The 17,596-nt window shown below is 39.5% G+C and overlaps 1 protein-coding gene across 4 annotated transcripts in view; it reads right to left on the bottom strand.

Annotated features, from left to right (window-relative positions):
• Positions 1-17,596, bottom strand: part of LOC131432822 (slit homolog 1 protein) — a 465,006-nt gene that overhangs the window by 58,505 nt on the left and 388,905 nt on the right. The gene's annotated exons all lie outside the window — the stretch shown is intronic.

Below are 17,596 nucleotides of genomic sequence, written 5' to 3' on the forward strand. Positions count from 1 at the left end.
TGCGACTAACTTAAAACTAGAATAGTATCATTATGTAACGTAGTATCGGGGTAGCGGATTCTCGACAATTCAGCTTTCAGTTGGCGATCGGCAGTGGCCGGTGAATTGTATATTGCATGAGGGTCTTCCATATAGCATTGGCGAATATCTATGTTGGCCGCATCCTTCGATCCGTGTGGGTCCGCGGAAAACACCCCCAGGCTACGAAGGCCCGGCGGGTGGCCACATGCTGGTTTTCGACTGGAGCGGTCTTCCGTGGACGATGATGGTGATGTTGCGGAAGAGAATGAAAAAAAAGTAAATATTGTGGAAACGGTGTAAAAAAGGGTTGTAGGAACAAAATGTCTGAAAACGATAAAAATCTAATTAGTTGTCATCGAGATGGTGAAGAGACAGAGAAGGGGGAACGAAAATGTTAATGACAAAAAAAGATCTTGTTAGTTCCAATGAAGATGGTGGACAGGGACGGGGATCGAGAGAATCGGGCGGATGTTAGTGTCGAACCTGTAGGTGGAGTTTATACTTTCTGAGCGAGGAATAACACAATACACTTGTATATCAATGTGTTTAAGGTACTGGTATATGAGAAGCATATATAAACTATCCCGACTCGCCAACACATCCCGAACCGGAACCTCAGGCGGTCTACCTCGGGCCCTGAGGGATTCCTGTAGCTTCGACCTGGCGTCGCGATACTCTACACACGACCACACGACATGCTCGATATCCTGATAACCGTCACCACAGGTGCAGAGCCCGTTCTCCACGATCCCGATACGCCGGAGATGTGCGTTGAATGTATAGTGATTTGACATGAGTCGTGACATAACGCGTATGAAATCACGACTCACGTGCATCCCCTTGAACCAAGGTTTCGTCGATACCTTAGGGATAATGGAGTGTAGCCATCATACCAATTCGTCATTGCTCCATGAAGTTTGCCAACTTTCGAGAGTTTTCTGACGAGAGATACTGAAAAATTCATTGAAGCAGATTGGTCTTTCATAAATATCGCCTTCTAATGCGCCCACCTTAGCCAATGAGTCTGCCTTTTCATTTCCCAGAATGGAACAATGCGAAGGGACCCAGACTAATGATGTTGAATAAGACCGTTCAGATAAAGTTCTTAAGTGTTCCCGTATTTTCCCCAGGAAATATGGGGAATACTTTAATGGCTTTATTGCCCGGAGAGTTTCTATTGAGCTTAGAGTGTCCGTGACAATGAAGTAATGGTCTTTGGGCAAGGTTTCAATGATCTCGAGGGTGTACTGAATAACAGCTAATTCTGCGACGTAAACTGAAGCCGGATCACTTAGTTTGTACGAAGCGGTGATGTTTTGATTAAAGATACCGAAGCCTGTGGACTTGTTGATGTTTGATCCGTCAGTATAAAACATCTTTTCACAGTTGACTGTTCTAAATTTGTTATTAAAGGTATTAGGGGCCACTTGAGGGCATACGTGATCCGGAATTCCATGAATCTCTTCTTTCATGGATGTACCGAAAAGCACAGCAGAATCAAAAGTATCCAAGAAATGAGCACGGTTGTAAGTAAACGAAGAAGGATTAATATTCTGAGCCATGTAATCAAAATACAAGGACATAAAACGGGTTTGACAATTAAGCTCAACTAACCTTTCGAAGTTTTCAATCACCAGAGGATTCAAAATGTCGCATCGAATTAGCAAACTATATGAGAGATCCCAGAAACGGTTCTTCAGTGAAGAACACCCGCCAGCACTTCGAGGCTCATCGTATGAGTCAATTGCATGCAAGCCAAGGCAATACGCAAACAGCGATACTGAATTCTTTCCAGTTTAACGAAATGGGTGTTCGCGGCGGATCGGAAGCAGAAGCATCCTTATTCCATAACGGACAATATCGTTGTTTCGTACAGCCTGATCAGATCTCCTGGGTGGGCACCCCACCACGATCCGATTATTGTGCGAAGAAAATTAATTCTCTGTTGGCATTTTCGTTTCAGATACCTGATGTGACATCCCCAGGTGTCTTTGGAGTCGAACCAGATCCCGAGATATTTGAATGTGAAGACCTGAGCTAGAGTTTCACACCCTAGTTGAAGCTGTAGTTGTGCTGGTTCTCGCTTCCTTGAAAATTCAACCAGCTCAGTTTTCTCCGTAGAGAACTCGATACCCATTTGAAGAGCCCATGGGGACAAGTTGACAAGAATATATTGTAACGGCTCTTGCAGATCGCCAGCTTTGGATCATATAATAGACACAACGCTGTCGTCGGCAAGTTGTCTTAGCGTGCAAGATGTGTTGATACATTTATCGATGTCGCTTACGTAAAAATTGTATAAAAGGGGGCTTAAGCATGAGCCCTGAGGAAGACCCATGCAACTGAATCGTATTGTCGACAAATCGCCATGCGCGAAGTACATGTGTTTCTCAGACAATAGATTATGTAAAGAGTTGTTCAAAACTGGCGAAAGACCATGCTGATGCAGCTTCTCAGATAGGATATTTATAGAAACTGAGTCAAAAGCCCCCTTAAGGTGAAATGTAGCGGAATGCGAAAATCGCGTTTTTGATCAATTATTCAAAAACTAGACCGATTTTCGAAAAACCAAAAACACTTAAGTTTTCGAAATCAAATTTATCATAACTAAGTATTCTTAGAATTTTGAAATTTTGCTTTGCCGAGCCGTAATTGGTTTTTGAAATGTATAAACGGTTACTGTTCCGTTCCACGGGGATGATTTTAGAACTGAAAAGTAGTGTTTGTAGCAGAATTTCACAAAGAATCTGAAAATTCTACTCAAAATTATAAAATATTAGCTAAAACAACCGAAATTTGAAAAAGTTTACATGAACTTTTCCGCATTTTTTTTATTGCTTGCGCGCTGCTGTTTCGTATTGATATAGTGTGAGAAATGCACGGTGGGCGCGGTGGCATTATGTCGTGAGCAAAAATTACATATAAAATAATGACGCGAATTTATGCAGCATTGGGTTTTGTGTTGAAATAAAAACTAGTTGAATACAATAAAATGGGTATTGTAAGAAATCGTTTATTTTCTAAGTAACTGTCATTTATAATGCTAATAATGTTCAATTCTGTTGAGTTCAATGCATTGCAAGGTCTTGGTATTACATTTATTGTTGAATATGACCATTTGTTTCAACAAACTTCGCAGACAAGGAGTGGCGGAACCGTATTGGGAGAATACTGAATCCACACCAGGAAAATGTCTGGGTGTGGAAGTCTTGGAATTACATTCCTTTTGAGAAATTTGGAATATATTGACATTGAATGTATTCGATAAGTAAATTCGACCGCGCTCTATCATGCGAGTCAAGTAAATACTTTTACGTAAATTCTATCTCATCGGCGGGAAAGGCTGGCAAAGATATCGAAAATACTTGAATGTTATCTCGTCTTCAATCATTCTTTTGAAGGAGAATCCATGCTTGCTACTAAACTCAGGCATATACATGGTTAGCAAGTTAGTCAATACATATACAAATAACCTCATGTTAATCATTCATAAATGCTCATGATTTATAGCTCTAGTGTAAAAGTAATCACTAACAATAACGATTGATTTAGCATATATTCAAAGTGTGAAGGATTCAAAAATCCATTACGTCCAGTCTTTTTTACAAGCCAATATAACGAGAGGTAAACCCACTGCGCTCAATCATTGAAAAAAGTTCTTGTTTCTATGTGGCCGTTTTTCTTGGTACGCTTTGTGCGACGGTTCGTTCAACTGAAGCGGATAAAATTTTGCGCGCATTTTATGACGCTACATTTCACCTTAATGTCTAGGAAAACTGACGCCATTTGTTCTTTACGAGCAAATGCCATTTGAATTTCTGTTGAGAGCAACGCAAGACAATCGTTCGTTCCTTTGCCCCTGCGGAAACCAAATTGTGTATCTGAAAGCAAACCATTAGTTTCGACCCAATTGTCTAGACGAAACAGAATCATTTTTTCGAACAATTTCCGGATACAGGAAAGCATAGCAATCGGCCGATACGAATTGTGATCGGAGGCTGGTTTTCCTGGTTTTTGAATGGCGATCACTTTCACTTGTCTCCAGTCATGTGGAACAATGTTGTCCTCAAGGAACTTATTGAATAAACTCAACAAACGCTTTTTGGCGGGGTCAGGCAGATTTTTCAACAAGTTGAATTTTATTCTGTCTAATCCCGGGGCTTTATTGTTACATGACAAGAGTGCAAGTGAGAGCTCTACCATCGAAAACGGTATTTCGTTTGTATTTGGTGTCGCGGCGCGGGTGATCTTCTGTTCCGGAACAGAGTCAGGACATACTTTTTTAGCGAAATCGAATATCCAGCGGTTGTAATATTCCTCGCTTTCATTCGTGGTGTTATGATTGCGCATTCGTCGCGCTGTGTTCCAAAGAGTGCTCATAGATATTTCTTTCGTTAAGCGTTAAGCCGTCTATAAACCGACGCCAGTAACCGCGTTTCTTGGCTCTAATCAAGTTCTTAGTTTTAACGTCTAACGCCGCGTAATTCCTGTAATTATCAGGTGTTCCATTTTTTCTGAATATTTTATACGCGGAGGCTCTCTCCGCGTTTAAATTTGTGCACTCTTTGTCCCACCACGGGTTGGGAGGACGGATGTTAGTTTTCGCGCCGGGTACGCGTTTCGTCTCAGCTTGGGTCGCGGTGTCGAGAATCAAGCCAGCCAAAAACGTGTACTCTTCCTCCGGAGGAAGTTGTTGAGTTCTTTCAAGTTTCTCAGATATCGAGGTCGCATAGCTATGCCAATCAATATTTCGTGTAAGATCATACGGAACATTGATTGTCTTCGATGGTTTTGAGCCGCTGGTGATTGATATTACGATCGGTAGATGATCGCTACCGTGGGGATCAGGAATTACCTCCCACGTGCAATCCAACCGAAGCGATGTCGAGCAAAGGGATAAATCCAGCGCACTTGGTCTTGCTGGTGGTGCAGGGATCCGTGTCATTTCTCCCGTATTCAAGATTGTCATATTGAAGTTGTCGCAAATATCATGGATAATAGCTGATCTGTTATCGTCGTGAAGACAGCCCCATCCCGTACCGTGTGTGTTAAAGTCGCCTAAAACCAACGTCGGTGCGGGAAGGAGCTCCATGATATCACTGAGCCGCCGATGCCCAACCAAGGCTCTAGGAGGAATGTAGATGGAAGCAAAACCAAGGTCCTTACCTTTGCTTGTAACATGACATGCGACAACTTCAATACCTGGTATCGAGTGGTACTTCTGCAGAACAGTGTAAAACAGTGATTAGATCCGTGACCTCGGTGAATGATTTATCCATCGAAGGATACAATCGCTGAGAGAAGGGGCCAATTTGCAGTCAACTGCTTCAAATATGTTTTTACTGTTGGCATGAAAGCAATTAAAATGCTTCTAAGAGAGTCAGAAATATTGAAAGTTGTAAAAATGCAGTCCACAACATCAGAGAACTTAATAAGTTCAGCAACTAGTTGATTCTCTGGTAGATTTTCAGGGACGCTTGGGGATTTTGTAGTCCCTGGAAGTGGTGGGAATTCCATCTCGGAATTGAGTTTTCCGAGACCAAGAGCTTTTTGCTTCGGTGGTTTTTCAAGATTCCCGTTAGCTGTAACTTTTCGAAGCCCTTCGGAAGACACCTTCGAACCCTTACTAGGGAGCTTATGATAGGATTTGTTTGCTCTTTTCCTATAACTATGAGGGACCGTCGAAGATGGACCTTCCAAAGGGTCGTCGGAATCGCTCTCGTCAGTTGACAAGTAGGCATATGCGTTCGTTGTCTGTTTAGTAGGGGTGACACTCTTAACCATCTCGGCAAAGGAACGCTTAAAGTGTTCCTTCAGGAAACGCTTAATCCGATCTCCTCGCAGTTTGTAAGGGGGACAGTCAGAGAGGTCATGCGGACCCTCCTTACAGTAGAGACACTTTTCAGCATCCTTATCGCAAGAGCCGTCCGCATGTGCTTCCCCACAGTTAGCACAACGTGGCTTATTGCTGCAATGGGTAGCTGTATGCCCCAGTTGTTTGCAATTAGTACAATTCATTACCCGGGGTACGAATAGGCGAACAGGAAAACGAACCCTGTCCAAGAGGATGTAGTTGGGCAAAGCAGAGCCGGCGAAGGTCACACGATAAGAGTCTGATTGGGTATAGGACTTTGTTCCATCCCCGGCGATCGATACTGAATGCAATCCCTTGCAATCCAGTATCTTGACGTTCTTAAGTGAGGGATCCTTAAAACAGCCCACCCCGTACTTAAGAACGTCCTTGCAAGTCAAACTCGAATCGGTGACTACACCCTCGATTTCTACTTCGCGAGCGGGCACGTAGATGCGGTACTCCTGCGTAAAAGGATCCTTTTGAACAAGCTCATTAGCCTGTTTTGAGCTGGTAAACAGGACCCTGTGCTTGTCTGGGCGTATTTTATCAATACTTTTGATGGTATTATATCGCGATGTCAGGTCCCGCGATATTTTTAAAATATTCAGTTTTTTTTTCCTTTGGTTTGGTCCGGAAATAGACCGCGTAAGGCCCGGCCGGTAGTGCGAGCCCATCAGGATAGCTCTTTATGCGTGACTTTTTACAGTCAAGGGAAGTCTCCATTTGAACATCGGGAGCGGGGAGGTCAGGATTTAAATTAGACATGTCGCGGAACTACTTCCGCGCAGAAACAAATGATTCGGAGGGAAATATAATGGTCAAATAAAGAAATAAAAGTAAACGAAGTAACAGTACTTAACTTAAGATCCAACGGGGAACACCAAGCTGAACTTCGTCAATCGGCGTATCGCCGCTTTGATGGTGTGCAGAAAACCTCCGAGAGGAAAAAGCACTTATTTATAATCCGCACACTTGGCCTTAATCGACAAAACAATACTCGGCTAACGGTCCGTTTCGATCGACCGCTCACAATAAGGCACTATTCTATTATATAATGCGCAAAAAAACCTCTCAGAGGAAAAAGCACTATTGTCTATTACACAATATCTTTCGACCACTTTATCACACACACAACTGGTTTTCAATGCTTTCGCAGTACATCCAAATCACGTCCGTTCGCTCGGAAGGTTGAAACGGCAATGACAGTTCTTTATGATAAAATAATGGTGATTCTGTAAGGAACCTTTCATTAATGGCTTCTAAGTCGGTGCTGTGCATTTAATAGCAAATCAACAGCAAGTTCTACTACAAACTACAAGTGGTTGAAAAATGGGCCGTGTACAGTATAGTGAAAAAAATTTGGCATATTTCTTTGGGTATATAATTATTGTTCTAAATAGAAATATACAGAATTTTGATGTCAATTATTTCGTTTCGGATTGTGCCTCACTATCTCAAAACCGTCGTCCGGATGCGAAAAAGGCGGTTCCACGTTCATTCTATGTTCCACGTTCATTCTATCTTTATAGTCGTTGACATAGTCAAACGGTTTATTCAAGTTATGAAAACGTACCTTATTCAAGTGTACTTTATACATAAGTAAGTTGATGTATAACAATTGATTTTTTATTAATCTATCCCACGTCGATATATCATTCTCGCGGAGAAGATCAAGCGGCTCTTCCCCTCCAACGAGATCGTGTCCTTTCCTATTAACAACCCTACGTGGGTTTGAAGTGTCGGCACTATGGATGTTGACTGGGATGGTTTCAACGTCCGTTTCTTTTTCGCATAAAAACCCTTTGCCTTTGGGGTACTGGTTAACATGTTCCTTCAGGAAATTTGGCCCTGAGTACCATTTTGATACTTTTACCTCTCGAGTGTCTTCATCTGCCGGATTCAAATTCGTTGTCACCCATCGCCATTCATCGATTTTACTGAGGCTTAATATTTCGCTGACTCCTAATGAGACGTACAATGTATATTTTATATGTTCTGAGCGAATCCAATTTAAAACTGTCTGAGAGTCACCAATAATATTTTTTAATAGCTATAATACGCATTTCTTTGCAGATTTGGTCGGTCAAGTTTGCTCCAAGCACGGCAGCTTGAAGCTCGAGTCTATGAATTAGGACTCTTTTAATTGGGGCTACTTTCGCTTTTGCTGCCACTAATCTTATTACAGGTTTGCCATATAAAGTACTCTTAATGTACACGCAGGCTGCGTAAGCTCTATCTGATGCATCCACGAACGTGTGTATTTCTGTTTGTGGATCTGAATCCAATGTTAAAGCTCCAAGTTTTTTTATATTTTCAATTTCTTTTATTTTTCTCAAAAAATTTTGCCACCTTAATTGTACCGTAGGGGGAATCAAGTCATCCCACCTTAAACTGTACTGGTGTAACTCTTGCATAATAAGTTTGCCTTGAATAGTATAATGAGCAATCAGACCTAATGGATCGAATATGCTCATCACGAAAGCTAAAACTTCTCTCATCGTAGGTGTGACATGAATATCAATGTTTCCAAATTCGCGTTGCTTGTAATTTAAGGCAAATCGCAACTCATCTTGGTTGGTATCCCAATAAACTCCTAGAACTTTATCATAGGTGTCCTGTTTTTCGCAGAACGTTTTAACTGTTGCTTTTTGAGCATTCTTTCTTTGCTCTGACAAACTGTTTAAAATAGTATTTTTATTTGAAATAAATTCGCGAATAAAAAATCCAGTTCGGTCATGTATGTTTATAACCTGATTAATAGTTTCTCTAGTTTTTGATTCTGTGGAGAAACTATCCAAATAATCGTCTACATAATGTTGACGACACACCGCGACAGCGCCCAACGGATATTGTCCTGATTGCTGCTCGGCGCTATAATTTTTTACAGCTTGAGCGCTGGCTGGTGAGCAAGTCGAACCAAATATCATAACTTGCATAACATAAATATCGGGTGATCGTGATGAATCGCAATCACGCCACAAAAATCTTTGGCTATGCTGATCTTCATCGCGAATTCGAATTTGATGAAACATCTTTTTTATGTCGGCACTCACTGCTATGCCATATTCTTGAAATCGTATTAACACTCCGAACAAAGAAGCGTTAGCATCCAGCCCCGGAAGCAGGGCCGAATTAAATGAGACACCTTTTACTGTTGCTGCTGCATCAAATACCAACCGATGTTTTATCGATAATTTATTTTTGTTTGTTACTACAAACTAAGGTAAATAAAAAACTCTCTTAGGATTGGCTATTAACTTGCTAGGAGTGAGTTTTCTAGCGTATCCTTTCGTAATGTAATCGTTTATGGTATCATTTACCCATTGACTTTTCACTATATCTTTGGATAGAGTTCTCTCAAGGCCCTCTAACCTGTGTAAAGCATATTTAAAACTGGAGGGAAACTGAAAATCATCGGTCCTCCAAAATAAACCAATTTCATATTTCTGATACTCGGAATCGTATCTCATGGTATCTTGTATCAACTGATTAGCTCGAACTATCTCAGTTGATTTGACTTCTGGTATCGATCGATTGACCGGTAATTCTTCCTGTGTCAAAAAATCTCGCACCATTTGTCTTAAATCTTGCTCCTCCTGAAAAACAAGGGAGCAGGATGGCTGAAAATACTCGGGCGTATTTCCATAAATCAACCATCCTCACGGTGTTTTCATTGCTATTGGAGTATCTACTGCTCCTCTTCGTTGGCTATTTGCCACGATTAGACTTGCATGATCTAAACCTATTAAAATTCTTGCCCTGGCATTAGAATAGCTGGACAGAGAGACATCTCTTAAATGTTTTTGTTGCTTCTTCAGAGATTTCATATTTAGACTCTGAGAAGGAAAATCCAAAGAAGGCATTGTTCTTACTCCTTCCATGCGGTATTCGGAGGAGTTCTCACCTCTAATTTTAAAGTTTACCTCTCCGCTGTTAATATCAGCGGAACGGTTTTGAGTCCAAAGTAACCGCAACGGACTCTTTCTGATCTCGAGACCTAATTCTCGAGCTAAGCTTTCTTCTATAATAGACAAGGATGATCCTGAGTCTAAAAATGCGAATGTATGTACTTTCTTTTCACCATTTGAAACTATAACAGGTAAAATTTGATACAATACTTTGGAATCAACACTACTGTGCTGATTCAAAGGTTTAGTGAATTTCTCAAAGTGAAGTTTTTTGGACAATCTTTAACACCGCATATCTTTAATTTCGTACATTCTTTTAATTGGTGCCCTGTCATTAGACAACAGTAACACAATTTGTTTCTTATTGTTGCCCAACGATCATTTTCAGATAATCGTAGGAAATGAGTGCAATTTTCTATGTTATGTGTTCTGAAATCGCAAATCTTTTAAAAGACTGTCATAAATAAATTCTGTCCGACCGAAATCTGACTGCAGTCGTGCCATAATTGCTGGAACATTTGCTGAATCTAGCATCAATAATTCGACACGTTTGAAAGCCTCTCCAGTTAAGGCGTCTTGCAATCTATTAAGATTTTCAAGGTGAGAAAAGTCACCTGCCAATGTCGTTTCATTAAATAACTTTTTGAAACGAGGCCAGTCCCTAGGGTCGCCTTTAAATTCGGGTAACTTGGCTAATGCTTGCCGCTTGATAAACACTTCTTAAGGCTCAATGTGCCTAATAGTATTTTTCTTTTCCGCAGTACTTAAATCGGTTGTACCCTCAACCGACTTTCGTAATTGTGCGATCGATTGATCTTTGCGATCGGATTCTTCTCGTAAAATATTCAACTCCAAGTGAGTTTCATTCATTGATTTAATTAACTCTGTCAATTGCAGAGATTTCGACTGGCACTTCCTGCAGAAATATGCACCTGTCTGGGAAGGCACTGATGGTAGCCCTGCGCACGCGATGTTAAACCACCTATCACACTCGTCACATGCTACCATTGGCTGGCTGCCATCGGGTTCCGTACACAGACGGCAATTCCCGTTTTTGTTTTCTAAAAACATCATGCTCATGGCATAGACAACTGTTTTGCCACGACAGTTATCCCGCCCCTTCCTATTATGGGGTCTGCCGAGGTATTAAACGACGTCTCGAATAATCCGTACTTTATTAAATGTGCAACCGTAGGATCGCCTTTTTACTTATAAGTCCTACGCCCGATAGTATTTAGTATACCCTGCCTATCAGATCCGCATGAAATGAATCTTGCTACGGGTGCTTAACTAGAACCGTCAACAATACTTGATTAACACTGCGTTTGGTTCCGGGTTTCTAGTTGCACACAGCCCGTAAAAATGTTTCACCGTCTGGTAATAACCAGTTAACGGTTCAGTGACGAGCCAGGATTATTAGTCCCGATTTAAGTTCCATAACGTCGGCGATTAACGCGGAACACTCGTCACTTTTATTAATGGATAAAGATAAAATATTAAGGACACTTACCAATACTGCTGGCTTGTAGCAGTGAAGCTGGAACCACTATTCCTCAACTTAAAAGCCTGTTGGAAACTACACTCCTACTCGTGATCTTGGCGATCATCAACTTTTTTCTTATACTCCCTACAACTCAACTAAAACTTTACTCTACTAGCCCAAACTGTCTAACTAAAAACACTCGTATCTCGCCGGAGCCTCCAATGTTCAAAGACGTGATCCTTCGATCCGGCAGGTATATCTTAGCGTGCTGCTCTTGCACGCCAAGCTTTACCTGTTGGCAGATCAGCTCAGTTCTGTATTTCTACCGACAGTTTGAGACTGACAGAAGTGGCCACTTCGAATCAGCTAGAGTAAAATGTTGACTCTTGCTACCAGCCTCTCCACTAACGCCAGCTTGTGACAAGAGATTCTAAGAGGGGGCGCGTCGGAGCCGATTGTAGGCCGTGTAAATCTGGTCTTCCACGGTTTCTCGGCCAGAGTCCAGCTTGTGGAAAATGGCTTGTAACTAAACTCAGCCTGTTTCAGTGAGCAGAGAGTGAGGAAGGCGCTTCCGACCAAATCCATCCGACACTAAAATCAGCAAGTCGTGATTCTCTCAACTGGAGACAAAAACAACCGCTGTTCGGCATCAAACTGAAGAATGAAAGGTGATATTCACTACACGCGAGATACGACCGTGGTGGACAAGACTTAGACGTATACTCGTTTATTAACAATTTCTTAAAGCTATTTATAATAAGAAAAGTGTTCCATTGAATTAGAACGTTGCGCAACATATGACGCAACGTATTGTTGTTTTCTCTTTCCATTCCACATCGGGAGTCCTGGCGGTTCGTCCGCGTCCCTTGCTATGCATACGCGCGCATCTGGTTTACATAAATTTCTGCCTGGTTCTCTTAGCCGGCATTTGTTTACCTCCTACATTGAATAGTCTATAAGGCCCTAGCGCGCAGCTCTGTAAAATCTATCCTGCCTGTGTGCATATGCTGATCCCTTTCTTAAGAGGAACGGAAAGGTTTTATTACTATGGAAAATAAACATGAGACTTAAACTGGGGTAAACAGTTCTAGTTTTCTTATCTGGTGGTTGAGCATTTTTTCTGTTATATTCAAATGTTCGATCGCGTTTTGAAATCCTGGATTTGAACTTGTTGAAATGAATGAAATCTGCCGGGTAACTTTGCTAATTTTAAGCCGTGCTGGAACACAGACGGAGCACTCTCCGTCGCTGTTGGTTGATGATATCGCTCCCTCGAGGACTGGAAAGCAAATGATAAATCATTCTCACGACGTCTGCTTTCATCCAACACACAAGAAGAAATGATCGATTTTTGACCACGGTTTCCCTTTTATAACGTTCAGTTGAATATATCTGCCTTACTACCTCAAAACCGTCGTCCTTGCGCGAAAAAGCCAAGCAAAAGTAAAGAGTTTTCCGCGTTGTTTTCAAAGTTTTAGAAAATTTAATTTTTGAGTTGTTTGTTGTTATCTCACACTGTTCAAAGAATTCCTGATCATATTTAAGATGAAATGGTAAAAGAATTATGTTGCTGCTCTTAATACAAGTCGAGATATTCACGATTAAGTTCTGCCCATTCTTCCATATGGGTAATATTGAAAAGGCACCCCATAGTAAAGTAAGTCCTATTCACGACAAAACACTTGTTGAAAATTTTAATCAAGAGTCTCATCGGGAAGATTTTTAATAAGAATATGAAAGATTCCATCATTACCAGGAGCCTTCGTGTTTTTAAGTTTCCTAATAATTGACTTAATTTCATTAAAATTCGTCTCAATAATGTCAGCTTGTAATAACACTTCAATAGAAATATGATCATATTTCAGTGAGACTTCATTTTCAATAGGACTCACAATGTTCAAATTAAAATTGTGGACACTCTCGAACTGCTGAGCAAGTTTTTGAGCTGTTTCAACATTTGTCATTTTTCTGAGGTTTCTTAAGAACCTTAGAAAGTTTCCAGAGAGGTTTAGAATATGGTTTAATTTGTTCAACTTCTTTAGCGAAATTATCATTTCGTAAAAGAGTAAATCTATGTTTAATTTCTTTTTGCAAATCCTTAACTATGTTTTTCATAGTAGGATCACGAGAACTGATAATATTGTCGTCGACGAACATTCTTCAACCGAATGAGCAATTGAAGATTGTCATCGATGATAGGAGAATTTAATTTAGTTTGAGCTTTGGGAACTGGAAGATTTTATAATGTAATAATTCATATTATCTATTGCTGCGTCGATGTCTGAAGAATTTTCTAAAATAATTTCATGATTCATATGATTTTCAATGTTAGTTCTGTATACCAACTCATTAGGTCTATGAGAGTTTAATATAGAAATAATAATTGGTTAAATTATAGCTTTATTGGAAAGTCTGAATGTTACAGGAAGCTGATCTGAGTCAAAGCCAGCATGTGTAATCGGTTCACTACAAATGTGACTGTGATCTGTTAGAACCAGATTAATAGTAGAGGGATTTTTCACGGAAGAGAAGCAAGTCGGATTACTGGGATGAAGAACTGTGAAGTAACCAGCTGAGAGTTGATTATGAAGTTTGTATTTCACCATTACTGTTATTTTGCCAATTTTGTCAATAACTTTAGTATTGAAAGGAGGTAAAATTCGATGTTTAGTTTACCGTTGAACAAAAATGACAACTCCACCACCGATTTCAGTAAACCTGTCCAATTGATGAACCGCATGATGTGGATTGCTTTTCAATTTGACATTTGGTTTAAGAAATGTTTCTGTCACATTAGCAATATGAATTTTGTGAACTTTGAGAAAATTATGAAATTCATCTTGTATGTATGTATGTATGTAACAAAAATATGCACTCACTTTTTCGGAGATGTGTTAACCGATTTTCACAAATTAACATTAAAATAAAAGGTAATATGGTCTCATAGTCTGCTATTGAATTTCATTTGGATCCGATTCCCGGTTCCGGGGTTATATGGTAATATGTGAAAATTAGAGAAAAAGGTTACACTGACGACACGACAGTATCGTCTAAACTGTTATATTATATTATGAAATATTATATTATGAAATATGACGAAGCTAGACTCTGATCGTCTCCTGTTCGCAGCTAGCCAATTTGACTAATCTTCAGAGCAACTGTGTTAGCAGCTTGAAGTTGGAAATATATTTCCTTATTTAATATGCATTTAATTCACACTTTGCATTTCTTACTTACAAATTCAGTCTTCTTACACGTGACCTCTTTTTAGCCGTAAATCAATTCAGTCAACTAACGAATCCTAGCTTAAGCAATGTTAATTTAGCTTATAAGTTATTATTAATCGTATATGTATACTTCCGATCGTACTGAACATTTTTATTTATCCCGTAACAGAATTACCCAGTTTACTAGTTTGACAGTGAAGCTTTGCGCTGACCGGTTAAATGACTGCAAACCTCATCACTTTTTAGAAAACTCTTTTTTGGAGTAGATAGTTGTCATAGATCTAAGTCTGGTTACGTTAAACTATTTAACAAGCTTCGGCGGATATTTAAACGATACGTGATACCGACAATGCATTAAAAGTACACAATACAAAAGATGTTGGTCAAATATGGAAACCTGAATCTGCTGTTCTTAACAACCATTTTTTTGTATGTTCGAGTTCCAGCCAGTCTCAACGAAAGCCTCTATATAATAGTCTAAACGATTCATCACTCTGGCATGTGATAATGCTGGAGAACTTTCAACTTACTGCAAAATAAGGATCTTCCATTTGAGGCAGTTCGTTTTGTTTACATTTCATAAGTCTTTAATATGCAGTAATAAAGGTTATGGTAATTGTTATTCAAAATCAACAATTCATCAACTTGTGTTGCCAGTTTCACTAATTTTCCAGTCGATTTGACATTTCCAGTTACTGAGAGGATAGTTAAATTTGCGATACAGTTTTGATAGACGAGTGGCAGGTCGTGTCGTCGGTTGCACTCAATTATCTTTAGTACAGCTTAACCGATTTTCGAAAACTAAGATTCAAATGAATGGTCTTATAGTTGCCTAAAAATTTGTAAACCATTTCATCTGGAACCGACTACCGGTTCTGAAACTAAAGAGTGATAAGTAGACAATTACCAATTTCATTAGTATTTTTTCACGGACGAGGGTCAAAAACAGGTACAAATTACAGAAAAAAGTGTTTGACAAGTCTTCATAAGTATTTCATCGGAAGGGGCAAAACCAAGCAATTTATGAAGTTTCTCGGACAAATATCGGATAAGACGTTCATAATCTTCCAACCCATCAACCAAGACTTGACATTCTCCTCTTCGTCCGACTTGAAATGAGACTTTTATTTCAGGGAGAAAAATAGAAAGCTCAATACGAAATACTTTGAAGTCGGAAATCATCATCGTCACTGAAGGCATAGATTGTTGTTTCTTCCGTTGTAGGAAAAAATTCTTCGAAAACTCCCAAAATGGACGCTTGTCGTTCTAGACAATTCTCCATTTAGGGAATTTCGAAGAATTTTCGTCTATGCCGCTACAACCAGATTCAGGAAGAATATAGTAATTATTGTTAGACGGCATAGGATCAACGGAAAGGAAGTCCGTCCGTTGTCTTTTATTTTTACATTCAGATTCTATAAGATCGTCAATGTTATTAGAAAAATTTAGAATAACGTATTGAGATTTCTTCCATATTGAATAATTTTTAGCCGTTGGCTTGTTGCCTTTCCGGTTGGATGCGGTTTTCTGAAGAATATAAATTAACTAGGCTAAACTAGTCCTCGATTAGACTCCTAGTTTGGATAAGTCTTGATAAAGACTGATTTTAAATGTGCTAGCATAAAAAAGGCGGGTGGGTAATGTCAAAGACATAACTGGATGTCGTGAATACGAAAACATCTGACATGTTCCTTAACACTTCCGAATATCAATTAGTTGATCAATTGTATGAAATTGTATGTAGAATTTGAAACGATGCAATTGAACTACAGAACAGATTAGTTACATTTAACATTCTGAAACACAAATATTATGTTATAACCAGTATAGTTCTTTATAATAAAATAATGGTGGCTCTGAAAAGAACATTTTATGAAATCGTTTGCGATGGAGAGTGATGAGTTGAATTAGAATTCCTAATTTATTGAACGAAACTATCAATAAGCTATAGAGATTCGTTTCTAGCATTCAGAAGGGTCAAATTGCGTAATTCTCTACGACATTGAACTCTGGAACATTTTTCGCAAAAACAAAGAAGGCTTCACTTGATCTCGATTATTGTGAATTTCACACAGCGAAAAGTGCACAAATCTAACCAAACTGTTCTAGATTTGCACTAAACTGAGGATATTTCCCTACGATTTGCAAACAACAAATCCTAATAGTTCTTTAGAAAACTTTTAGAGCCATTAGAACGGCTGATATTGTGCAATGCTCTCCACCGTTGTTTTTTCCAATGCTAATGACTGACAGCTGTGACGTAATCGCTCTTGTCGAAAGCGAAACTAGCTTTGCAAACGACACGAAACACATCTGCTCGCAGTGGCGATAGAATCCAAACTGATCCAATTTTTGTTAGGAGCTTTCTTTTCACGTGATTTCGTTTGCTGCTTTTTCACTAATAATAGCCGCATACAGAATTTTAATGTCGAATTTTAATGTTTCATTTCGGATTTGCATAATTTATAGAAAGAAACTATCAATTTGCTGTAGGGATTCGTTGCTAGCATTCAGGAGGGTCAAATTGCGTAATTCTCTACGACATTAAACTCTGGAACATTTTTCGCAAAAACAAAGAAGGCTTCACTTGAATTCGATTACTGTGAATTTCACACAGCGAAAAGTGCACAAATCTAACCAAACTGTTCTAGATTTTCACTAAACTTAGGATATATACCTTTGATTCGCGAACAACAAATCCTAATAGTTCTTTAGGAAACTTTTGAGCCATTAGAACGTTTGATTTTGTGTAATGCTCTCCACCGTTGTTTTTTCATCAATGCAAATGACTGGCAGCTGTGACGTAATCGCTCTTGACGGAAGCGAAACTAGCTTTGCAAACGACACAAAATACAATTGCTCGCAGTGGCGATAGAATCCAAACTGATTGATTTTTTGTTAAGAGCTTTCTTTTTACGTGATTTCGTTTGTAGCTTTTTCACTAATGGACGGTCCTAACGGCTATAAAAATAGCCGCATAAAGAATTTTAATGTCGATTATTTCATTTCGGATTTGCATAATTTATTGAAAAAAACTATCAATATGCTGTAGGGATTCGTTTCTAGCATTCAGAAGGACCAAATTGAGGAACACACTACGATA

This window comes from Malaya genurostris, chromosome 2, assembly GCF_030247185.1.
Source record: "Malaya genurostris strain Urasoe2022 chromosome 2, Malgen_1.1, whole genome shotgun sequence".
NCBI lineage: Eukaryota > Metazoa > Arthropoda > Insecta > Diptera > Culicidae > Malaya > Malaya genurostris.